The sequence below is a fragment of the Dasypus novemcinctus genome, chromosome 13 (assembly GCF_030445035.2).
Source record: "Dasypus novemcinctus isolate mDasNov1 chromosome 13, mDasNov1.1.hap2, whole genome shotgun sequence".
In the NCBI taxonomy this organism is placed as follows: Eukaryota; Metazoa; Chordata; class Mammalia; order Cingulata; family Dasypodidae; genus Dasypus; species Dasypus novemcinctus.
This window is the reverse complement of record NC_080685.1, coordinates 14,708,514-14,735,436: the sequence shown is the minus strand read 5'-3', so window position 1 is coordinate 14,735,436 and position 26,923 is coordinate 14,708,514. Positions and strand designations below refer to the sequence as shown.

General features: G+C 40.7%; 1 protein-coding gene across 2 annotated transcripts in view; it reads left to right on the top strand.

Moving 5' to 3' along the window:
• Positions 1–4,653: 4,653 nt before the first annotated feature.
• The window catches only part of TBCE (tubulin folding cofactor E), a 120,744-nt gene continuing 98,474 nt past the window's right edge, over positions 4,654–26,923 (top strand). Inside the window, exon 1 of one of the 2 annotated variants that reach the window (XM_058309508.2) lies at positions 4,654–4,734. The gene's annotated coding sequence lies outside the window, so the exon portion shown is untranslated. The remainder of the gene's footprint in view (positions 4,735–26,923) is intronic. The other variant, XM_071207367.1, reaches the window with a different exon arrangement.

Genomic DNA, 26,923 nt, shown 5'->3' with positions numbered 1-26,923 from the left:
TGTTCCCTAATGCCTTTTTTTATTGCTGCAGGTTCCAATTCAGGATACCACATTGCAATTAGTTATCGTGTTGTCTTAGTCTCCTCCTGTCTTTGACAGTTCTTCAGTCAAGTCACGACCTTGACAAGTTGGCATGCCTTTCTCATCACATCTTATTAGGGAGTATATGATATCAACATGACTTCCTATTAGCGATGTTAACATTGATCACTTGGTTAAAATGGTGTCTTACAGGGTTTTTCATAGTAAAGTAACTATGTTTCCTTTCCATACTCTATCTTTTGAAGCAAGCCTTAAGTCCAGCCTAAACTCAAGGGAAGAATTAAGTTCCACTTCCTAGAGGGAAGGGTATCAAAGAATTTGTGGGCACCTGTTACAACACTACAGTCATTACTAAATATTTTGGGGAATACTTTGAAGGAATGCTGCTATCCTATTCCTCCTTAAAGTTCCACCCACCAATTTTAGCCTTCATCAGTGGCTGCTTCCTGTGGCAATTATTACTGTAATGTTTTTTAATGATGATTTTCTATTTCCCTTATTCCTTCTACATTTATTTTTTTGGAATTATTCTGTAAGAAAGATCTGTACTTTATCCTATTTATTTATTTATTCAATCATGTATTTATATCAGTATAGATGCACGGGCAACTTTCTATTTTTTTTAAGACAGATTTATGGAGATATAAATATACAATAGCCTGCACAAGTTGATTTTTTTAAAAAGAGGTACTGGTGATTGAACCCAGGACCTTGTACATAGGAAGCAGACACTCAGCCACTGAGCTGTATCTGCTCCCTACAAGTTGATAATTTTAAAAAAAAAATTTAATTCTCCCTCCCCTCTCCCCCCTCCCCCTTCTCCCAATGATTTTGATCAGTTTTCCATGTGTTTATTTGTTATCCTATATATCTTTGGTGAAATGTTGTTACAAACATTTTGCTCATTTTTAAAATTGGATTGTTTTGTTTTCTCATTGCTGGGTTTTGACGGTTCTTACATATATTCTGGATTGAATGGATTCATGAATATTTACTTCATTCTTTGGGTTATAACCTAATACTACCATTATGGGTTTTTTTGCTCAAATTGTTCCAGCTTTAGCCTTTGAGAGCCATTTCAGGTTATGGCTTTTGACATGACCCCACATTTTACTTTTTTTTTTTTTTTTTAATGACCCCGTTTTCTCATTTCCTTCTTTCTTTTCTTTGTCCTTTCCTTCCTTTTTCCCTTTTTCCCTCCTCCCCTTTCCTCCTCCTCCTTTTTTTTTAAGCAACCAACAATAACAAACATTTCTTTCTGGCATTCCAATATGCTCCATGTTGATCTTCTCATCTTATTTATTTCCTTCTCTTGCCCTAGAATCAGTCATTTATCCAAGTTGCTCTAGTTCCCAGGTTTGCTTGTTGCTTGCAACTTTTAGTATATTCTCATGCCAGCAATTCTGGGCATTTCAACCTCACTAAGAGTAGGTCATTGCTTCTTCTATGCTTCTAGGAACCATTCTAATAGCAAGTTTTCAGGGTCTCCTGGAATTCTTGCCAGGGTATTAAATCCTGTATTCTGAAAAAGTCAATTATTTCTGATACAACTTTATAATCCAGGTACCTTGATCAATCACCCTCAGAATTCACTTCCAGGTGTACTCTCCCAGCTCTTGCCAGTACATGCTGGCCAGGTAGGAGTGCCAGGTTTTAATAGGGAGGAGCAGATTACTTCTGCAGCCTCAGAAATTTCAAGAGAATATGGGAAATCATGATTTTAAGGGTATCAAGCCAAATGCCTCCTTTCTTTAGGTTAAGGTTCCATTTTTTCACAACCAGGAGACCTATAAGATCTGCCTTAGTTGAGAGTTTATCCTTTAGAGCTCAGCTACTCTGACAATTAGGTCCTGGGCCTGGTCATAGGCTTTCTCTGCTCTTGCTGCAGTAAATAAGAACATCTTCATATGTTACTGAACAGTCCCTTTGGCTTTCACATGCAACTTTCAAATGGCAGTTAATCATTCTCAGCTTTTGTTGCATTTTTCTGGAATATCTATCAAGTTTAGCAATAGCCATTCAATTCTCAAAGGGCTGAAAAAGCACCAGCTAATTCATTGCCTTCACCACGTGTGATAGTTTTAACAATTGGACATGGTGCCAAGGGCTAACTGTTCGACCTACCAGTAATGGGATCCTCATTGCTAGCTGTAGTGCCTGCTTTCTCAGATCACTCCTGCACTAACTATCACAGGTTGGGTTCCTCAGGAAGCAGATGTAATTTAGGATGCAGCTATTTCTTAAGGAGTGTCCTTAGTATTAACACCTATGGAAGGAAAGGAAAGAAGCAAGATTGGGCTGAGGGAGCAGTCAAGCTGTGATACAGAACCAGTGACAGCTTTGGCTGACCTCAAAGGGAGCTCCAGAGCTAGCATGCCCTTCAGAGTTGCCCTGAGGTGGGCAGAAATGGCCAGGCCTCTATATCTACGCATTGATCAGTCACTGGACGTGGGCCTCCAGGGAAAGGACATGACCTTGGGGTAAGGAAGCTTCTCTGCAGCTGAGGCAATCCCTGAAGTGGCTGACTGCTGAAGGTGGCTTGCTACTGACAGCATTCTCAGAACCTGGGCAACAAGTTCTCCCTTGAATCCTGGGGGTAGAGGGTGGGGGTTGAGATGGGGGGTTGGGGACATCACAGAGTTTACCACAGGAGTCTATTGCATCAACCTAGGTGAGAGATGATGGAGGATGGTGTAACATGGATTAGGAGGATGGGGCAAATTCAGGAACTGAAACCCAGAAATATGAGGTGACTGATTAGAAGTGAAGATAAAACATGAGTTTCTAACCTGGGCTGCCTGTGGGGATGGTAGTATAATCAACTCATACTGAGAATACAGGAAGAGGATAGGTGTTTGTTCTGGAAAATTCTTTGTGCAGGACTAGGAAGTTGATGGTGGCCCCCACTTTGATGGAATAGTTCTGACAGATCTGGCAGTTCATGGTTGGCTGACCATAGGAACAAACCCCGCAAAAATAGTGTTAGCTGGTCCCAGAAACAGGGACTGGCTGAGATGCTCCTAGAGATTACAAGTGGAGTGGAGGTTGGGAGGGTAGTAGGGGGCTGAAGTGAGGTTAGTCCCCTGGTCTGTTCCATCCTAACAAGATTTTTATGAAGCATGAGACAGATCCATGGGCCTAGAGTCTTTCTATGTTGGCCTTCTCATGGAGAGAAGAAAGAGTTTTATTAATGAAAGGAGGATTTATGTTTTATATATCTGTTGCGAGGCTGGCCTGAATCTGGTGGATGCTAATAAATTTCTAAAACTCTGGTCATTCTCTGCAAAGAGGTAATTCAAAACTTTCAAGGTAAAAATTTCAAAGCACTTTCTCAAGACCCAGGTGAGCGTCAGCAAATAATTTATCTTTATTCTGCTTCAGTTTTTGTCTAAAGTGAGGCTTAAAGATGTCTATCATCTTTTATAGGTTTGGTTGAAATAATGTGATAAAGCCTATCAGGCAAAGATCATCAGAGACAAACTTGTAGTCTAGCAAACTTAGGCATATTAACTTACTGAAATAACCAAGACTACACACCAGAGGAACTGTGCAGAAGTCTAACTAAAAAGGAAGAGACAGGGAATCAGAGTATTTGGGGAAAGGGTGGAGTTTAGTTTCTGTTTAAATTAAACAGGCATAAAGAAAAGCAGGGTTGTATGCAAAGGGGTACATCAGACTCCAGAGTACTGTTTTCTTGAAACTTCAAAATCAGTTGTGGAAGGCTCTATCTGAAAACCCCTTATTTGAAAAAGTGTTTGTGACTCATATGGCTTACATTCTCCAGGTAAGAGTAGGACGTTTCATTCTACTGATATGATTTCAATCAGCAAAGATTATGAAAATTTATTGGGAACAAGTTTTCTCAACCCTATGTCTTCATGAAGGTTTTACAGATTCCCTATTGTTAAAATCCTGCCGATGGGGAGTGGATGTAGCTCAGTGGTTGAACACCTGGTTGAGCACCTGGTTGAGCACGTAGGAGGTCCTGGATTCAATCTCTGGTAGCTCCTAAAAAAAAAAAAATCCTGCTACTTTAACATCCAGGATGAATGCTATCTTCCTGAAGTGTTATTCAATTTCCCCTCGGTTGGGTTAAAGACCTCTTTTATTTTCATCAACAATAACCATAGTATAAGTATTATGTGCTTTAATCATGTGCCAGACTCCATATCTAAACTTCATCCCCTTAGATCCTTACAACAAATCAACAAGATAGTTACTAATTTTTAGCAGAGAAACTGAGGCCTAGAAATTAACGTCTATGGACTTTACTCTTACCATTTTTTATTAAATTACTTTCATTTTGCCTTTCAGCTTTTGAGGCAGCAAAATTCTCTTATTCTGTGACTGTGATATGCTTCCTATGTGGTAGACTCAGAATTTACTGGAGGACTTGTAACTCGCTTCCGGGATATTAAGTAAACTGCAACATGCACGTTCACTGGGTTGTCATGCCAACACAGGCTTCTGGGAAGAGACCTGGGCAGCACAAGAGTTGGACCTTGGGTTTACGTGGTCCCAGACCACCACGCTCACGGAAACTCTTGACGGGGCTGGAGAGGCCGTCACTCATTCCCGCGGAGGTGGGTTTTCCGGTCTCCCTGAAGAAGCACTTCCGGCAAGAACCGGAAACTGCTGCCGAGGGGCGAGCGGGAGGGACGGCTTTTTAGACACTCGGCTAGCTGCCGGCAGGTGAGCTCGGGAAGTCTGGAGGGTGAGGGAACCGAGGTGGGCGTCACACTGCTGTGTTCTCGGTCCTTTTTCCTTCCCTAGAAACTGCCAGAGCGTTGCCTGCCGGCTGCAGCTCTGCCGAAACCCAGAGCTCCGGCCCGAAGTGCGCGCGTGCGGGGCCTGGAGCCGGATTGGCAGCGCCGCCCTGCCCTGCGTAGAAAAGCATTTCTTAAGGGATGCCAGACGGGATTCGTTTGCTTTTAAGCTTGTCAGAGTCGGTATGCCACTTTGGAAGAGGCTTAAATGTTTTTACAAATTATACATTGGTGGCGGGACTAACGACTTTGCCTGCTATCACCTTAGATGAACAGTCCTATCTTTCCTAAATCAGTTAACATTTGTGATTGAGAAGAAATAAGATCAAGTAGGTGGAGAGTATTTAAAATAAATTTCCATAGTGCTTACTACCAACTGAGCTCTGTTCTAAGTGTTAAGTGGATGGGTTCCGAATGAGGATGCGCTATCTTGTCCCCCAAAGAAATAGTCCAGTCGGGGAGACAGGGTTTTAACAAATGCCAAACTGCTAGAGACTTCACTTTTGTCTGACATTAAATATCAAAGATCCTGGCAGCTGTCTTTTGATATTTCTGTCATAACTTCTTGTCATCTTTTTACTTAAATTTTGTGTACCCTTGCATTTTATATGTAATTGTAAATAGCGTATAGCTGGGTGTTTTGTTTTTTAGTTCAAACTGATACCTGCCTTTGACCAGCAGGTTTATTTTATTTACGTTCATTGTCACTACTGAGATATTTATGTTAAGCCCAAAACCTTTGGAGTCATAGTTGCCTCATTTCTGTCACATGCACGTAAATCTGTCAGCAGATTATATGGACTCCGCCTTCAGAATCAGTCCAGACTCCCACGCGCTTTTTACCAACTTTACTTGTCCAAGTTATAGCCATCTTTCACCTAGGTTATTGCAATAGCTCCCAAATTAGTGTTTATGCCTTTCTCCTTTTTCATCATTCAATTTGTTCCCAACACATCATCCAGAGTGATAACTCCTAAAACATAAATCTTCTCCTCTCAGAAAATCCTCCAAGGGATTTTATTTTAGTCAGTGTAAAATCCAGTCTTTTACAGTGGCCTCCAATGCCTGGTGCTGCCCTGATCTCTTCTTACTACTTTCCCATTTGTTCTTCCTTGACTTCCTTGAGTATCTTCCAGTTTCAGGTTATTTGCACTTGCTCTTTCTTTGCCAGGAGTGCCCTTCCCCCCATCTATTCAATTCATTCCCTTACCTCCTTCATGGTTTTTTGAATATTACCTTCTCAGTGAGACTTTCCCTGACAATCTTTTTTTCATCCTTAGCATATTCATTGTACTTGTTATTGTGCTTATCTTTACATAATGTTATGTGATTTGGTCATTAATCTGGTTTATTATGTTTTCTTTCAGTAAGATAAAATCTTCATGAGAGCAGATAATTTTGTATGTTTTATTAACTGCTGTGTCCCCAGTGCGTAAAACAGTGCCTGGAGTTCAGTAGGCACTCTGTAATATAAATGGTGCATGAATGAATTTGAATTTGGGCTTTTTCTACCATATTACACTTTTTGCACTTTGTACTTTTTTCTCCTTTCTTGTTACCCCATCTCCCCTGTTTTTAATTGGGCTTTGTTGTTTTTATTTTCTTTTTCCACTTTTCCCCTTGTAGTTGTTTAGAAGCTATATTCCTCTGTATACTCTTTCTGTTCTTATAATGGTTAACCTTCTAATTTTACCGTGATATTTAATTAAATCTAATCAGAATCTTAATCATGCAGAACAATATTTTTTACCTTTAAGCTGTAATTTTAGTGTGCCACCTCACTCATTTTTATAAAATGTGAATGTGCAATAATAAAACAAGCAATTGTTAAAATTTTCTGGTGGTTTTGATTTTTTTTTCTGTTTAAATCAATTCAATATACATTTTAGTGGAATATTTATCATGTACTTAGCACTTCAAGGTTTATGGAAGTAAGTATATGATGCTTTTTCCTACCTCAGCACCTTGCTGGGAAAAGGCAGGAAGGATAGTTAGAAAACAGTGTGAGGAGATGTATTAGTGTGAAATGAATATTATCTGGAAAGTAAGTAGGGGCTACCAGGAAGGGGAACTATCACAGTTTTCCAGTATTGGGAGTGTCTGGAATGATTTTGTGAAGGAGTGACTGGAAGATTTTGAAATTGTATAGATTTTGAAAATGTATAGAGGAAAGGAACAAAATTATTGGTTCCTCTGTTGCTTTTATTAGTTCTCTTTCATATAGCTTTGTTACAGAAATTGTGGGATTGATTAGATTTAGGTCATTGGTGTTACATCCTCTTCAGATCTGCCTACAGGTTTTTGGAGGAATTATGTAAAATGATGTGAGGTAATTTAGTGCTGTGAGAACAGAGGTATTGTGAGTATGTGGTACAATTTAGACACAGGCTTTGCATTGGGCATGAAGTGAATAAAAGGAAAGCAGACGTGTTTGCTTAAAATTGGCCTAAATAGCTGGAAATTAGTACTTTTGGAGTAGTAATAAAAAGCAAAATTAGGAAACGGACTTTGACGCAGTGGTTAGGGCATCCGTCTACCACATGGGAGGCCCGTGGTTCAAGCCCCGGGCTTCCTTGCCCCGTGTGGAGCTGGCCCATGCGCAGTGCTGATGCGCGCAAGGAGTGCCGTGCCACGCAGGGGTGTCCCTCGTGTAGGGGAGCCCCACGCGCAAGGAGTGCACCCATAAGGAGAGCCGCCCAGCGCGAAGGAGGGAGCAGCCTGCCGAGGAATGGCGCCGCCCACACTTCCCGTGCCACTGACGACAACAGAAGCGGACAAAGAAACAAGACGCAGCAAAAAGACACAGAAAACAGACAACCAGGGGAGGGGAGGGGAATTAAATAAATAAAAAATAAAAAAATCTTTAAAAAAAAAAAAGGCAAAATTACATTTTCCCCCTTAAATGGTTAAAGGTATTCCATATTCTTTGTCTAGTTTCCCAGCATGTCTCTTCAGTCAAACTCTCTTCCTGGAAACCTCTGCCTTCCTACTGCTTATTTATAGCAGCTCATTCCTAATAGTTTAACCAGGGTGTAGTTTCCACATGAACCTTTACTCCCTCACAGAGTTCTCTATTACTTGACTTGCTCTTTCCATTCATAATTTTAGGTCTTAATTTCCCCCTTTAGGTCTCTTTCAGTTAGATTCTGAGTTTTTTTTTTTTTAAGATTTATTTATTTTATTTATTCCCCCCCCCCACCCAGTTGTCTGTACTCTGTGTCTATTTGCTGCATCGTCTTCTTTGTCCGCTTCTGTTGTTGTCAGCGGCTCGGGAATCTGTGTTTCTTTTTGTTGCGTCATCTTGTTGTGTCAGCTCTCCATGTGTGCATGTGCGGCGCCATTCTTAGGCGGGCTGCACTTTCTTTTGTGCTGGGCGGCTCTCCTTATGGGGTGCACTCCTTGCGCGTGGGGCTCCCGTACGCAATCCCCCGTGTGGCACGGCACATCTTTGCGCACATCAGCACTATGCATGGGCCAGCTCCACACGGGTCAAGGAGGCCTGGGGTGTGAACCATGGACCTCCCATGTGGCAGACGGACGCCCTAACCACTGGGCCAAGTCCGCTTCCCGTGATTCTGAGTTCTTTGTAAGAGCAAGTCTTCTACTTTCTGATGTTCTTCATCAGGTGGAAAAGTTAAGGTGTTTAAGGAATCAACAACTTGATAGCTACTGAGGCAGGATGACTACCTACAACTTCTAAATCTCAGCTAAGTAAGTTTCCCATTGATGTTCATTTTTTCAATTTGATAGGTGTCCAGAACAGAATGGTAATTATCTACTTCAGACCTCATACCAATTATTTTAATGTAATTTTGAACAAATATCAGGGAAAGACTTAGGAAAGTAAATTTAGGATGATCCCACGTTGAAAATTCTTCTTTCTTATATTAATTCATGAAGTGCCAGTCTTTTGTTTTGACGTTTTCTGCTGTGAATCAGGCAGTTTTGGATCTTTTGGTGACTAAAGAATGTAGGAAATGTGGTAATTGTCATTACCTAAAAGTGGTACTAGTTGGCTCTGGTTTCTGGTCTTCTAGGTTCTTGGCTTATGTTGCATAAAATAATTTAAGGGTAGGCAAGGGAGTAAAAAGTTTATTAAGAAACAAGAAAATGAGAAAAGTAATAGGTATTTTACTTTAGCAGTACAGGAAAAACTACTTTTTCCATTATTTAAGATTATCTTTCCTTACCACCACTTTATTTTTTTATTTTTATTTTTTAAAGATTTCTTTATTTCTCTCCCCTTCTCCACCCCCTCCCACAGTTGTCTGCTCTCTGTGTCCATTTGCTGTGTGTTCTTCTTTGTGTGCTTGTACTCTTGTCAGTGGCACCAGGGATCTGTGTCTCTTTGTTGCATCATCTTGTTTCGTCAGCTCTCTGTGTGTGCAGTGCCCCTCCTGGGCAGGCTGCACTTTTTTGCACTGAGCGGCTGTCCTTGAGCGTTGGGCTCCCCTACACAGTGGACACCCCTGCGTGGCACTGCACTCCTTGCGTTCATCAGCAAGGGCCAGCTCATCACACGGGTCAGGAGGCCTGGACCTCCCATGTGGTAGGTGGATACTCTATCCATTGAGCCAAATCTGCTTCCCTTACCACCACTTTAATATGCAGATTGAGGTGGCCTCTGACAGGTTTTCCTGTTATGAAGTTACTTTTTGTTATTATTATCAATTTAGGTTTCTAATTAATAATGGCTTCCTGGAATTAGCCATTTAAATTCTTTAGTTTAGAAGATGCTTTTACAAATTTCTTATAATTAACTGGAAGTTACTGTATTAGCCAAAGGGGTGCTGATGCAAGATACCAGAAATTGGTTTTTATAAAGGGTATTTATTTGGGGTAAGAGCTTATAGATACCAGGCCGTAAGCATAAGTTACTTCCCTCACCAAAATCTATTTTCACATGTTGGAGCAAGATGGCTGCTTATGTCTGTGAGGGTTCGGGTTTCCTGGGTTCCTCTCTTCCAGGGTCTTGCTTCTCCCTGTGTTCAGTGTTCCTCTCTTCCCAGGGCTTGCTTCTCTTTCCTTTGTGTGCTTACTTCCTGGGGCTCCAGTTTAAGGCTTCAGCATAAAATTCCAACATGAAAACTCCAGTATGAAAAACCCCTCAACTCTGTCCTTTGCTATGTCTTTTATGATGTGGCCCATTCAAAGCCCTAATCATAATTTAATCACACCCAGGTACAGACCAGATTACAAACATAATCCAGTATCTATTTTTGGAATTCGTAACCGTATCAAACAGCTACTGTTTCTTTACCTTTAAATAAACTTATTACAGTTAGCAATCAATGAAATTTACTTTATCTTATTATTATTATTTTTTTATTGACTTTGTAATAATATTACATTAAAAAAATATATGTGAGGTCCCATTCAACCCCACCCCCCCACCCCCCTTCTCCCCCCCAACAACACTCGTTCCCATCATCATGACACATCCATTGGATTTGGTAAGTACATCTTTGGGCACCTCTGCACCTCATAGACAATGGTCCACATCATGGCCCATACTCTCCTCCATTCCATCCAGTGGGCCCTGTGAGGATTTACAATGTCCGGTGATTACCTCTGAAGCACCATCCAGGGCAGCTCCATGTCCCAAAGACGCCTCCACCTCTCATCTCTTCCTGCCTTTCCCCATACCCATTGTCCACCATGTCCACTTTTCCCAATCCAATGCCACCTCTTCTATGTGGATATTGGATTGGTTGTGTCCATTGCACCTCTATGTCAAGAGGAGGCTCAGATTCCACATGGATGCTGGAACTTTATCTTAATTTCATTAAACATGAACTTAAAACTTTCATCATCTTAAAGATTTAATATATATAGTGCTAATTATTAAGTGATATCCTTTAAAGCTAGGGAAGTAACGTCCAAGCTAAATAAAACTGAAACCATTATAGTTAATGCAAGCAATATTATTTTTCTTTTCTTTATAGGAAGCTAAAACCTCTTTAATAAAATTCTAAAACTGTGAATAATCTTAAAAGCATAATGACTACTAGGTTCTGGAATATATTGTAATTGTTTAATTTGGTTTAATCATATATTTAGGAAAGATCTTTCCATAATTTTCAGGGACTTTTCCTTTACTTGCTGAAATTTGGTAATAGGATGATTAGTCATCCTTATTTTAAGACTGTTAAAAGGTTTAAATTGGAGAATTACAGTGCAAACTGATTCTTAATTTCCCAGCCTAGAAGATAGAGTTTCAGTCTGCCATACTTTGCCTCTCCTTCATAGCTCTTGCAAAGAGAAGGTCCTGGGGGCTGAGTAGTTCAAAGAGCTTAGGAAAATCATTTTTCTTTTCCCCGTAGTTTCTATATTCAGATTTTTATATGACCTTTCCATCCTACTTAGCCTAATTTGGGCTCTAGGACTATTCTTTCACATACATAAGCACATATTTAATTTTTAACAATGTGAATAGTGCTCTTTTAAGAATTTTCATTTATTTATTTGATTTTACCATCCCGATGTATGAAGATTTACACTGAACAAATAGACATGAATAGTTTGAGAGTTACTTGTAATTTCCATTCTCTTACAAAATAAGTTTAACTGTGAAATAACATTATAGTCAAAAGATCTCTTTGAAGACTATTTCTAATTACTTTAATTTGCACTGTGACCATGAGTTTTGCGCAAGAACTTCATTCCTTCTAATTATTGGCTTATAACCAAATTGTTCCTAATGCTTTGATTTACAATTTATAATATTTTCTTTTATTTCAGAGCTTTGCTCATATCCCATTTTGAGTTTGACAGACCTTGAATGAGCAAGACTAATTCCAGTATATACACATTGAGGTCATTGAAGTCTAAGGTAACCTGGTTTTTCTCTCGACTTGCTGCTTTTAGGAAAATCAACACTCAAGGTGGGAGGCACCCCACTCCCCAGTCCCAGGAGATAACAGGACTCCAGCAGTCACTGGACTGGAAGAGTGGACGTCAAACCCTTGTGGGTTGAGAATTCCACCAGGCAGCAATCTGTTCCACACCTGGAGTCACGAGAGAAAGCAGGGTCATTTATACCAGGAAGGACAGGAAACAGGAGTGTCTTAAATTTGCCTTAACTTGAACCATGTGGGGCAGAAGTTGTCATGAAATAACCATAAGCAAAGGCAAACTCAGTTTAGAAGTATCATCACAATAGCAAGCATAACAAGGTTGTTGTTAGATCTGAAGTAACCATAAACAGAGGTAAATTCAGTTTATAATTACCATTACTATAGCAAGCATAAGCAAGGGTTTGGCTAGACCTGAAGTAATCATAAAGATAAATTAGTGTAAATTTACCATTACTGTAGCAGGTCTAGGCTAAATCCACCTAGTTATAGCAATTTTTGGATATTATCCTTCTGCTGTTTTGTAATATAAAGGCTACTATATAATGATCTCTTAGCTACAGTTTCTAGTAAGTTTTTTTTTTTTTTAAGATTTATTTCTCCCCCCCCAGTTGTCTGCTCTCTGTGTCCATTTGCTCTGTGTTCCTCTGTGACCACCTCCATCCCTATCAGCGGCACTGGGAATCTGTGTCTCTCTTTGTTGTGTCATCTTGTTGTGTCAGCTCTCCGTGTGTGCGGTGCCATTCTTGGGCAGGCTGCGCTTTCTTTCGTGCTGGGCGGCTCTTCTTATGGGGCGCACTCCTTGCGCGAGGGGCTCCCTTATGCGGGGGACACCCCTGCGTGGCAGGGCACTCCTTGCGTGCATCAGCACTGTGCGTGGGCCAGCTCCACACGGGTCAAGGAGGCCCGGGGTTTGAACCGCGGACCTCCCGTGTAGTAGACGGATGCCCTAACCACTGGGCCAAGTTCACCGCCCCTGAGCTTTTAATTGACCAGTTTTGTAGTGCATTTCCTCATTCCCTTTCAGGAGATATAATCATGTGGTTTCTGGCCATCAGATCTGCCTGTCCTCTCCTTTTCTTTCTTTTTTTTTTTTTTGATTTTTTAAAAATTTTTTGATTTTTAAAAAATTTCTCTCACCTTCACCCCTCCCCCAATTGTCTGTTCTCTTTGTCCATTTGCTCCGTGTTCTTTTTTGTCTGCTTCTGTTGTCAGCAGCTCGGAAATCTGTGTCTCTTTTAGTTGCATCATCTTGCTGTGTCAGTTCTCCGTGTATGCAGCGCCTTTCCTGGGCAGGCTGCACTTTCTTTCATGCTGGGCGGCTCTTCTTACAGGGCGCACTCCTTGCGCGTGGGGCTCCCCTACGCGGGGGACACCCCTGCGTGGCAGGACCCTCCTTGAGCGCATCAGCACTGCGCATGGGCCAGCTCCACATGGGTCAAGGAGGCCCGGGGTTTGAACCGCGGACGTCCCATGTGATAGACGGATACCCTAACCACTGGGCCAAGTCTGCTTCCCTCTCTCCTTCTTTCTTAAACAAGTTTAACTGGAATTCAAGGTCCCATACAGAGCCCTCTCTCAACCATACTGTGACCATGTGGTATGGCAGGAAAAGATTAGCCTCTTTCATTTTAGACTATCAGTAGGGAGGTTGTCCCACTTAGAAGCTGTCAGTTATTCCTAGGGGAGGATAAATGTATTCGTTCAGTCTGGGTGGCGTCCTACCTAGACCTGGTCAAATGGATTGTTTGCTGAGCCAGTGGTCAGGAGCCCTGCCCACTGTCTCCACATTTTTGGGATCAGGAACCTTATGTCTCTGGGCTTCCCCAACACCTTAAAGATCTTGGGAGACTTCTGGGTCTGGTTCTCAGACCTTAACTCCTAAACCAGACTTTTCCACTAGGAAAAGGACTGACTAGGGAGTTTTCTTTTTCCTACTTTGCAGAAGCCTTAAGAGATAGCCATGAGTGAGCTTATCTCATAGCCATTCCCAGGGGCCAAGTTCTGTAGTTAAACCTGACATTAAAAGCCAGTTAAGAAGTAGAGACTGATCTGCAGTTTACAGGCAATCAGCCTCAGGGGCCCTGGACTCATCTCTTTAATTAAAACTCTCCAGTCCTCCGCCGGCGTCAGGGAGTACCGCTTGCCTCTCTGTCTCCTGGCCTGGCTTGGCAAATAATGTTACCAGATGGCTCTGGTTTCTGGGCTTCCACATTCTTGGCTTATGTCATATAAAATAATTTAAGGACACACCATAGGGTAGGCAAAGAAGTAAAGAATTTATTAAGAAACAAGAAAATGAGAAAAGTACAGTCTGTGCCAAGGCGTGGACCACGGAGGTACTGCAAAGTAAGCTGTGGACGCAGGGCCCCAGGTCAGGCCTTTTAAAAGTCTTTCTTCCTCCCCTTTCATAATGTTGAGGGTGGGGCCCCAGCTGTTTGATGTTCTGATTGGTTGTATTACCTTTCAGGTCTCAGGGGCCATTGGTGAGGCCTTTTGAGAGTATCTGGGGTTTTCCCTCCTGTTCAAAATGAGATTCTTGTGGCTGGGGTCTTGTGAGATCCCTCAGGAGGTTTCCGGGTGGGGTCTCACAGCCATGTTGTCTGCTGGGCCAGCTGCTTTCCCCCCTTTCACTTGCCTCAAAAGATTGCCTCTGCTTGGGTTAGATTTTAATACATGCCTTAATTATTGTATACCTAGGTGAAGAGTCATCAGATTGGTGGGCAGTAACAGGCCCACAAAGCAGGGAAGGTGCATTTCTCAAAAGGGGATTCCATATCTACTGTGAGCAGTAGACTTATGATTAAATTTCCCCATGTCATCTATAGTTATTCTGAACTTATAACATTATTTCTTTATCTAAATGTAGAATCTAATTTATACTCTTAATGGCTAACATTTATTGGTTGTTTACTATATATTAACTCATTTAATTCTCATAATAGCCCTAGAATGTAAGTCCCAATATCTGCACTACAGATGAAGAGACTGAGGCACAGAAAAGTTAAATTATCTAATGTCCCATAGGTCCTATACAGTGATAGAGGTAGAATTTTACCCAGGAGTTTGGCTGTATACTCTGTTCTCTTAGTCACTGTATTGTATGCCCTCTCAGCAATTATCCATACAATGTCCATGTAACAGAAGAAGGATAAAATATTGCCTAAATTCTTATGTACTTTTGAGGATTTTTTCAGTTGCAGGAGAAAGAATTCCAGCTCAAAGTGCCATAAACGAAAGAGATTTAGTGATTCATTTAACTGGTGTAATTGAGGTCTTTAGGAAAAGAGTTCAAATAACATTATTAGGAAATTTTTTTTTTTCTATTTCAGATATGCTTTCCTCTGCTTGACCTTATTTTCAGACAAGTTTTGTCCACTTAGTGGCAAAAGTACCCATCAGCTACTCCAGTTTAAGGGGTGCTTTCATTTTTAGTAAAAATAGATTGATCCTTTCTCTAAGAGTCCATGTCATTACCTAAGATATTGGCTCTGCTTGGGTTAGATTTCCTTACATGCCTCAATTACTATATACAAAGGTGATGAGTCATCAAACTGGTGGAGCAGTAACAGGTCCACAAGGCAGGGAAAGTGCATTTTCCAAAAGGGGAAAAAGCTGAGCTGAATAAATAAACAATAGATGCTCTGGTCCTGGTATATTAATCTGAGATAGAAGTGAGGGATCAGCTGAGAATCAATGTGAGTAATAAAAAATATTGCTGATACATTTCTTGAACAAATATTTACTGGATTTGTATTACTATGTGCTCATGGGATCATGTACAGTGTGAAGGCTGAAAATAGTTGGTAACCATTTTAACAGTATAGTTGGAACTCTTGCTCTTTGTTCAGGGTGTCTTTCACAGGATAAGATTATTCTGCTCCTAAAAATGAAAAACAGCAGTGAGAGATTTATGGGAAGATGGCAACAGACTAACAGGCAGAGCTGAAAGCTTTCACAAAAACAACAGAAAAAGAGCCAAAAGCAGTCTGAGGAACCTGCTTTGGGGATCAGCAGACCAGGACAGTACTACTCAACTCCGAGGAGGGTGAGGGACAGAGAGACAAAGAATCTGAAACAACAAACGTGAGTTACCAAGTCCCTTCCCTGTGGTTGCTGGGAAGGGCTCCCCTGCCCCATCCGCAAGATATTAAGCTGGGGGTAAAACCCCTGGCTCACTGCAGACAATTGAGAGGGGAGCAGACATCTTCCTCCCTTACCAGTTGTTTCAAGGGAAAAGGGAGGGGAGGTCGGCATGCTTTTCTTCAGTGAATTTGGCCAGCAGAGCCCGCTTTGAATCTCCAATCTAGACATTCAATACAGGAACACAGGAAAGCTGAGACTAAAATAACTCCATGGAAAAGTATGTTGACTAGCGTCTTAACGGTCTCTGTATCCAACCCTTGGGAGAAAGTCTGTGTACCACTTCTGAGTCCCTGGCCCAATTTTGAAAACTTAAGCTGGGCAGTTTTAAAGACTGAGAATAATTTGAACCAAATATCAAAGAAGAGCTATGGAAAAAAAAAAATAGGGAAGAGAGAGAGATTAGCCATCAGAGTAAATTCACCAACACATTCAGATGCCTAGATACCAGCAAAAAATTACAAGCCATACTAGAAAACAGGAAGAGATGGCCCAGCCAAAAGAACAAACCAAAAATCCTGAAGAGATACAGCATTTAATACAATTAAACAGTGATAATCACACAATTCTCCTAAATCACTTCAAAGAATTTAAAGAAAATATGACTAAAGAAATAAAGAATATTAAGAAGACACTAGGAGAGCGTAAAGAACAATTTGAAAGCTTACAAAGAAAACTAACAGACTTTATGGGAATGAAAGACACGATGGATGAGATTAAAAATACATTAGGGAAATGGATGTGACTCAAGCAATTGGGCTCCCATCTACCATATAGGAGGTTCAGGGTTTGATATCCAGGGCTTCCTGGTGAAGGCAAGCTGGTCTGTGTGGTGACCTGGCTCACGCCGAGTGCCAATCCATGCGGGAGTGCCGCCCCATGCAGGGGTGCTGCCCCGCACAGGACTGCTGTCCTGTGCTGGAGTCCCAGCCAACGTGGAGAGGTGATGCAGCAAGATGATGCAACAAAAAGAGACACAGATGAAAAACAATAAGAGACTTAGCATACCCAGGAGCTGAGGTGACACAAGAGAATGATCACCTCTCTCCCACTCTGGAAGGTCCCAGAATCAATTCCCGGAGCCACTTACTAAAAATACAAGCAGACATAGAAGAACACACAGTGAATGGACACAAAGAGCAGACAGTAGAGGGAGGGGGGAAGAAATAAATAAAAAAATATTTAACAACAAAAATAAATCAGAGAGAAGCAGATGTGGCTCAAGTGATAGGACCTCTGTCTACCATATAGGAGGACCCAGGTTCAATCCCTGGTGCCTCTTGGTGAAAAAGAGGAAGAGACGGTATCCCTGCATGGTGAACCAGTGCCCACGTGGTGAACCAGTGCCCATGTGGTGAGCTGGTGTCCATGTAGTGAGCCAGTGCCCACATGGCAAGTTGAGTGCCCATGCGATGAGCCACAGTCCATGCAAGTGAGTCATGCAGCAAAATGTTGACGCATAAAAAGAGAGATGAAGGGGAGAGTCAAGATTAAGTGCAGCAGAGACCAGGAACTGAGGTGGCGCAATTGACAGGGAGCCTCTCTCCATATCAGAGGTCCCCAGGATCAAATCCTGGTGAATCCTAGAGGAGAAAGATGAGAAGACAAAAAGAGAAATAGACACAAAAGATCACGCAGCGAATTGACACAGACAGCAAAAACAGCAGGGCAGGGGAAGGGGAGGGGAAGAAAAAAACACAGAGGAAAGTGGATGTGGCTCAGGTAGTTGAGCTCCTGCCTACCACATGGGAGGTGCCAGGTTCTGTTCCTGGTGCCTCCTGGAGAAGACAAAAAGACAGCGAGCTGGTGCAATGGGCAGACATGGCAAGCTGACACAACAAGATGACACCAATAAGGAGACACAAAAGAGGAAAGACAGCGACACACCAAAGTAGAGATCTGAGGTGGCACAAGCAATTGAGTACCTCTCTCCCATGTGGGAGGTCCCTGGTTCAGTTCCTGATGCCTCCTGAAGAGAAGATGAGCAGATGCAGCACACAGCAAATAGACCAAGAGAGCAGACAGCAAGTGCAGACAAGGGGGAGGGGGATAAATAAATTTAAAAAAATCAAAAGTAAAGAATAACTTTAAAAACAAACAAAAATACAGTAAAGGTACATAAGAACAGATTTGAATTGCTTGAAGACAGAATTAGTGGTTTCGAAGACAGAATGTTAGAATTGGAGAAAACAGGAGAACAGAAAGAGAAGAGAATGGAGAAAATGGAACAGAGTCTCGGAATCTAATAACAATGCAAAATGCTCAAACATTTGCATTATTGGTATCTCAGAAGGAGAAGAGAATGGAAAAGGGGCAGAAAGAATATTTGAGGAAAGAGTTACTAAAAACCTCCCAACTCTCTTATGAAGGACGTAAATATCGTTATCCAAGAAGGACGATGCACCCTAAACAGAATAAATCCGAGCAGACCTACCGTGAGACACCTACTATTCAAAATAACAAATATGAGAGAGAAAGAGAGAATTCTGAAAGCAGTCAGAGAAAAGCAAAGCATCACATACAAGAGAAACTCGATAAGTTTAAGTGCTGGCCTTATCAGAAACCATGAAGGAAAGAAGAAAGTCATTTGATGTATTTAAGGTACTGAAAGAAAAAAACTGCCAGCCAAGAATTCTGTATCAAGCAAAGCTGTCCTTCAGAAATGAGGGTGAGTTCAAAGTCTTCACAGACAAAAACCGATAGAATATGTTACCAAAAGACAAGATTTGCAAGAGATACTAAAAGGAGGCTTCAGCCTGAAAGGAAAGTCAAGGGCAAGAGATTTGGAAAAGAGTTTTGAAATGAAGATTTTTAGGAAGGATAAACTGAAGGATAAGAAGACAGACAATAGTATGATATGGCAACAGAGAGCTGAAGGACAAATGGATGAAGTAACGGATTGAACTCTGTAATCAAAAGACATAGAGTGATAGAATGGACAAAAAAATATAAGCCATCAATATCTTATCTACAAGAGACCCACCTCAGACTTAAGGACACAGCCAGGTTGAAAGTGAAAGGTTGCAAAAAGGTATTCCATGCAAATAGTAACCAAAAAAGAGCTGGAGTAGACCAGGTAAATATAAAATAACAATACTATAGTATAGGAACAATAATTACTCAGTGCAACTGGCACATTTTTCCTGTGATCAATTCTGTAATTTATCTGGATCAATAATGATTTAGCATGACTAATGTTGAACAAGATTTTGAGTTTTTCTGCCTTATAAAGTTATGAGTTAGCAAATTGTTATCTGCTGTAATTCATTCCAATAAGATGTGAAGAATTCCCCAATAGGAATTTGATTATCTAGAAGGGATTATGGCCTAAATGGAAGTTAAATAAGCAATAATTAATTTCATTCTTACAGATTATTATGTCCAGTAGTTAGAGCTATAATGTGAAAATCAAGGTTATATTATAATTAATATTTATTATATTTGAATTATTTATAATTATAAATGTTTGTTGCTATGCTATTTTTCAGTAATTGATTATATTAACTCTAACCTGGTGTAGCAGTTTGATATTGATGAATTCCAAAAAGAAATAATTGGATTTTGTTTGTAAACTGATCTTTTCCTCTGGGCATATTAGGTTATATTGTATTCATAGGTTTACTTGAGTAATTATGTAAACCTCTTGTGCCAGTAGGGCATTGACTCCCCACCCTTTGGTGTGTGGGGACTCACAGATAAAAGGCATAGAAAGGATAGATTCAGGGGTTTTTGATGTTGGAGTTTTGATGTTGACGTTTGATGCTGAAGCCTTAAGCTAAAGTCCCAAGAAGAGAGGAACCCTGAACTCAGAGAGAAGCAAGACCCTGGAAGGGAGGAACCCAGGAAGTCTGAACCCTTGGCAGATGTCAGTAGCCATCTTGCTCCAACATGGGAAAATATACTTTTGTGAAGGAAATAACTTATGCTTTATAGCCTGGTATCTGTAAGCTCCTACCCCAAATAAATACCCTTTATAAAAGCCAACCAATTTCTGGTATTTTGCATCAGCACCCCTTTGGCTGACTAATACACCTGGCCTTGCAAAAAAAAAAAAAAATAGAGTTACAAAGAAATTATTAAAAGTTTGAAATAATATTGTGTACCTGAGATAAAGAAAATGAAAGCACTTTGTAAATAGCTATGTAATTTAGTTTCAATAATTTGTCTTGTTGTCATTGCTGGAGACTCAACACTGAATCTTCATGTCTTGCAATTTTCTCAATGGGTTTTTTTTTTAAGATTTATTTTTTATTTGTCTCCTCTTCCCCCCCCACCCCCATTGTCTGCTCTCTCTCTCTATCCATTTACTGTGTGTTCCTCTGTGTCTGCTTGCATTCTTGGTGGCACCAGGAATCTGTCTCTTTTTGTTGTGTCATCTTGCTACGTCAGCTCTCCGTGTGTACAGCGCCACTCCTGTGCGGGCTGTGCTTTTTTTGCATCGGGTGGCTCAATGCAGGGCTTGTGTGTGGGGCTCCCCTACGCAGGGGACTCCCCTGTGTGGCACAGCACTCCTTTAGCATGGCAGTGTTGTGTGTGGGCCAGCTCACCATACAGGCCAGGAGGCCTTGGTTTGAAACCTGGACCTCCTGTATGATAGGCAGATGCTCTACCAGTTGAGCCATGTCTACTTCCCTCTTGATTTAAAAAAAAAATAATTTTAGCCAATTTTTATTAATTAGTATCTTTTTTTAAAGATTTTTGTTTATTTCTCTCCCCTCCTCCTCCTCCCACTTGTCTGCTCTCTGTGTCCATTCACTTTGTGTTCTTCTGTGTCCGCTTGTATTCTTGTCAGCAGCACTAGGAATCTGTGTCTCTTTTTGTTGTGTCATCTTGCTGTGTCAGCTCTCCATTTGTGCAGCACCACTCCCAGGCAAGCTGTGCTTTTTTTGCATGGGGCACCTCTCCTTGAGGGGCGCACTCCTCGGGTGTGGGGCTCCCCTATGTGGTGGACACCCCTGCATGGCATGGCATTCCTTGTGTACATCAGCACTGCAAGTGGGCCAGCTCACCACACGGGCTAGGAGGCCCTGGATTTGAACCTTGGACCTCCCATATGGTATGCGGACACTTTATCAATTGAGCCATGTCCGCTTCCCTCTTCATTGATTCTTTACCTAGGACAAAAACCCCTGTAGCAGCCTGATGAAGCCTGCAAACTCTTTCCTAGAATAATATTTTAATACAGAAAATAAAATATATAGGATTTCAAAGGAAACCAGATATGTGAAATAGTCATAAAAATATTTTTTAAAATGAAAATATTTAACATATCAATAACAAGATTGTTGGGGATTCAATTTTGCACCTCAAAAAAACCACATCCTTAATGTTATTCCATTCTTGTGGGTGTGGACCCGTTATAAATAGGATCCCTTGAAGATGTTACTTCAGTTAAGATGTGGCCTACTTGAATCAGGTTGGGACTTAATCTGGGTTACTGGAGTCCTTTAAAATAGAATAAAATTTAGCCTATAGAGAGGGGAAGCCTCAAGGATCAGCCAGAAGCTAGAAGTCAGTGGAACCTGGAAAAAAAAGGAGAAGGCGCCATGTGCATGGTCATGTGACAGTCAAGGGACCTCAAGATTGCTGGCCAGCCAGAAGAAACCATCCCCAGAGGAAGCAGGCCTTCTAGCCTCTAAAAATGTGAGCTAATCAATTCCTCCTGTTAAGTCAACCCATTGTATGGTGTTTTTTTTTTTTTAGCAGTTAGGAAATTAATGCACATGATCTAGCAGGAGGTCTAATAAATATCATAATTTTGAATGTGATGAATGTAAGGTATAGTTTGAGAGACCTACAGCAGCTATAATGTGATTTGAAAAGATTTGTGATTGTTAATGATAGCAGACTCACAGGTACTGCCAATCCAATTGCAATTTGTGTGTGTGTGGCACCTAGGTTCATAGTTGAAGGAAATGCTAAATTTCAGTTAGAAGTTAGTGAAAATCTACAGTTAGAAGATACTTTGATATATTTCAGGTAGATACCTCATGTAAAGAATCCTTTGCGGGAAACGGACTTGGCCCAGTGGTTAGGGCGTCTGTCTACCACATGGGAGGTCCGCGGTTCAAATCCTGGGCCTCCTTGACCCATGTGGAGCTGGCCCATGCGCAGTGCTGATGCGCGCAAGGGGTGCCATGCCACGCAGGGGTGTCCCCTGCGTAGGGGAGCCCCATGCGCAAGGAGTGCGCCCTGTGAGGAGAGCCGCCCAGTGCGGAAGAAAGTGCAGCTTGCCCAGGAATGGCATCGCCCACATTTCCCGTGCCGCTGATGACGACAGAAGCGGACAAAGAAGATGCAGCAAATAGACACAGAGAACAGACAACTGGGGGAGGGGGCAATTAAATAAATAAATCTTTAAAAAAAAAAAGAATCCTTTGCTTGGGCTCTTCAGGTAATCAAACTAAAACTCCAACTTTCTGATAACAATGAGGTCCTAGTCTGCTCTTGCTAGTTCCCCTTCCCAAGGTCCAGATGCCTGCCCCTGAACCTGAACCCTCGTTTTGGGGCTTACACTATAGTTTCTTTAATTAGACTTCCTTGATGTAGCCTTTGGGTTTCTGAGAAACACCCACTTGAAATGTCCATCACTGGGCTTTCCCACTTTTTGGGAGAGTGATTTATGTTTTCTTGAATCTCTTGATGCTTGCTATTGACCTTGATCCCCTTCCAGTCTGAATTTCTGGGGGTCATCCCTGAGATATGTCCTTCCATCTTTTGTTGCTAATAAGCGTATGTACTACTCAGGTCATGACCCATTTCCTCAATTCTTATCTTCCCAGGTAATGATCAGCTTTGTTCTAAATTATTCACTTATCATAGGAATCTGGAAAAATAGTTTTCAACAGGAACTGACAAAACATGACTAAGATTGGGTACTAAATTTTATAAAGAGGGAACTGTGGAGTTGGATGCTCTTGAAAAGAGTGCATAGAGCGCTAATCAAACTAGTGAAGGAAATACCAAACAATTTCAAGAAGCACAGTAACTGAACATGTAGTCAGAGTGCCATTCATTCCAGGAAGAAATGGCAATAATGTGAGTCATACTGAAATTCGCTAGGATAGGATCATCCTTTGATTGGAAATATGTCTTTTTTCAAAACATTCTAATAAAGATTTAAGCAGTGAATAGTGCATATATTGGTTATGTACTTGTTTGGAGCCAGCAGTGGTACAGAAAGCATGTAAGTTAGAATAAAAAGAATGAGAAAAAGATCTGTAAATTGTGCTACAGATTTTTTAGTAAAAAAGAGAATATGGATGTTGCTGTCCTATACAGGTTTTATAACTGGCACAAAAATAAGAGTTATGTTGAAAGATTTTAGCTATCCTGAAATCTGCTGGTTACACACACACACACACACACACACACATACCTTTTAAGTTTCTCAGAAGAAACAGCAATGAATGGAAAGATTCCAGTGGGTGTGAATTCTGATCAACAAGGAGAAAGAGGTGAATTGAAAAAGCCTGAAATGTTGTAGGGAAAGAAGCTGCCCTTTTTCAGATTTTTTCCCCAAATGAATAAGATGTTGTGACACTTTGACGTTTTGCGGACCCCAGAAAATCATGTCTTTAGAGTTAATCCATTCCTGTGGGTGTGAATCTATTGTAAGTGGGAACTTTTGATTAGATTACTTTAGCTAAGGGCCTTTTAACTAGATAACTTCAGTAAGGTATGACCCAGGGTGGGTTTCACTCCTCTTCTGGGAGAATATTGAAAGAGAAAGATACAAGAGCAGAGAGAAACCCACAGAAGCTGAGAAAGGAAGCCATGGAAACCAGGAAGCTGAATGCAAGGAGACCAGCAGGAGAAGGGAGATGCTGCCATGTTCCTTCCTATTTTGCAGAGGAGTCCAGGATTGCTTACAGCTGGTCTTTGGAAAGTGAGCATCACCTGATATCTTGATTTGAACATTTTAATGGCCTCAGCACTGTAAGCTTTTAAGCTAATAAATCCCCATTGTAAAAGCCAACCCATTTCTGATATATTGCTTTCTGCAGCTTTTAGCAAACTAAAACGTTAATCAAAATGATAACTTGGGCATGAAGAGGTATACTTTGAAAAATGTGGAATAAATATAATATTAAGATTCTATATCCCAGAATCCACTACAGTGAAAGCAGCTGAAGCAAATCAATGTTCTACAAAACCTAAATACTGTGAATTAAACTTCAAATCATTTTATTCGAGGAATTATATAGGTACCTCATCAAGGTTTTTTAGGAAACAGACTTTCAATTAAAAAATAATTGTGGTAACATATATAAACATAAAATTTACCATTTTTGTTGCCCTTAACAAAAGCTAAGGAACCGTTAATTAATAACTCCCCATTCTTCCCTCCCCCAGTCCCTGGTAACTGCTATTCTGCCTTCTGTCTCTATGAATTTGTTTATTCTAAGTATCTTATATAATTGGAATATTACAATATTTGTCCTTTTGCATCTGACTTATTTCACTCAATATAAGTTTTTTTTTAAGAAAATAAAACTTTTATTAGATTATTTTACAAATTATAAAGATAATATTTTCTCTTTTTAGAAAAATCAGAACAGAAAATTTATGAAAGAAACCCAGAAAATTTCTAATACCATAATTCAGATAAGCATTATTTATTTTTGGTGTTCTTTTTAAAGATATTGTGCTGTAAATCTTTTTTTGGCAATTGAATGCCCAATATATATGATGTTTTATAACATTTTCCACTCAATATTATATTGAAAATACCTTTTCATATCATTGATTCTTCTTGCAAAACACTTTAATGTCCATCTGATATTTATAATTATATATGCCCTTTATGTAGACAGTTTGGTTGTCTTAACTTTTTCACTGTTAGAAAAAACATTTTGAAATACAACCTATTTGCATTTTTAAAAAAAATTTCTCTCCCCTTCCCCCCCAGTTGTCTGTTCTCTGTGTCCATTCACTGTGTATTCTTCTGTGACCGCTTCTATCCTTATCAGCGGCATTGGGAATCTGTTTCTTTTTGTTGTGTCATCTTGTTGTATCAGCTCTCTGTGTGTGTGGTGCCATTCTTGGGCAGGCTACACTTCCTTTTGTGCTGGGTGGCTCTCCTTATGGGGTACACTCCTTGTGCGTGGGGCTCCCCTACTCAGGGGACACCTCTGTGTGGCAGGACACTCCTTGTGCGCATCAGCAGCATCAGCACTGCGCGTGGGCCAGCTCCACACGGGTCAAGGAAGCCTGGGGTTTGAACTGTGGACCTCCCATGTGGTAGGCGGACACCCTATATTTGCATATTTTTTTGCCTTATTTTTATCTAGAATAGATTACCAAGAGTAAGGAGCACTGGATCAAGGGACATGACCAATTATAAAGCCCTTATTAAATAGAGTCAGTTTATTTCCAGAAAATATTCTGCCAATACTCATACCACCACTGGATAATATAGCTCCCATACTTCTTTTTTTTTTTTTTGAAATGCAAAGATGTCATAGCTTTTTATTATCTTTACAAAGACAACCAATAATACTTTAATTGAAATACACTCACTGAATGATAAATCAATGCACAAGGCAAAGAGAGTGTCTTCAGGAAAAGCACTTAAGGTAGAACATTAGCAGATATTACTGCTTGGTTAAAGCAAAAATGAGCTACTGCTGGATAAAGGTTAGCAGCCTTGTTAGGACTACTGCTTTTCACTCCAGCCAACTGCAAATCAGTGGCATTAAGAAATCATCACATTCACTAACGGGATGCTGTGGCAATTGGGCAGTTCTACTGTCAAATGTTCTGTCCCCTAACACATTTATCATTATGAGACCAGTTTTCCCAAGTGAAGATGCAGAAAATATGGTCAGATGTGGTAGAACTGGTTCAGGAAACTTCTTAAAAGCCCTCTATTTCTGTTTGATATCCTACTTAAACCAGTTCAAGCAACTTGAGCTTCTCAACTCCAAAGTAGCAACTTCTATTTTTGCTGATGTTAGTTGTTTTTCCATGGCACTGGTTGTAGCTGTCTGTTCAACTGGTGGCCCCCAATGAACCATGCCTCCCAATACTCATGCCCTTTTGGAGTGCCTTTCTTGTACCTGGACTGGGTCTGTGAATTGCTTTCATAAGTGGAGTGCAGTAAAAGTGACGGGACAGTTCTGGGCCTAAATCCTAGGAAGGCTAGGCCGCTTCTGCTTTTGTGTTCTTGGGAGCTCTGAGCTGCCATGTATGAAGGTCTAGCTATATTGCTGGAGAGGCCACAGGGAGAAGGAGAGACTCTGAGGACCACTTGCAGAGAGAGACAAGCCTCATTGTCTCTGGCAGTCAACCTTCCGACTCCATGCGAGACCATCAGCAAGACTACTCTACTGAGCCCAGCAGAGACTAAAGAATAGTGAGCAAAAAGGTGTTGTTTCAAGCAGCTGAGTTTTGGGGTGGTTTCCCAGCAACAATTGAGAGCCAAAACACTGGTAATCCATAATAACTTTTTATGTAAATACAAGATTATTTCTTCATTACAAAGAAAATGTGACAAACATTTTCCCATCACAACCTTCTGGTCAAAAGGCTGAGTGGTAATTGGTCATCTGCTAATAAGGAAAAAACACCTCTTATCCTAACTGATAAATTTCCGTGATTTTTCTCCAATGTCAACTTCTCACAGTCTTGGGGCACTGACTTAATTACCATTTAGGTAAAAAAAGATGCCATCTATGTGAATTATCCAATGCTGGATAAGTGATGGTAAATGAAATTGTTCCCACTTCTGTAGATACTGTTACTTAATTTTCTCAAATCATTTCTCTTCTTGCAAGTGCCCTATCATTCCCTACAAAGAGAAAAAAACACTTTAATTTGTTAAGGTTATAAAAAGGAAAAAAAATGCTAATTCCTAGAATTTGAGTTACCATCATCTGTAAATTATAGAGAATGATTTAACTGCTGTCTCAATTTAAAACAAAATTCTATAAAATGGAACATTGTCTGTTTTGTAGGGATGATTTCTTCTTATCTGAGAAAATGAGTAATTAGAAATCAGGCATTGCTAAGTTAGTATAGAATGACTTTAATGATTTCAAATTTCACTTACCAAATGGTAGCCAACCACAGCTCAAACCTTCCAAATTAAAATTCATTCTTGACATAAACTTTCTT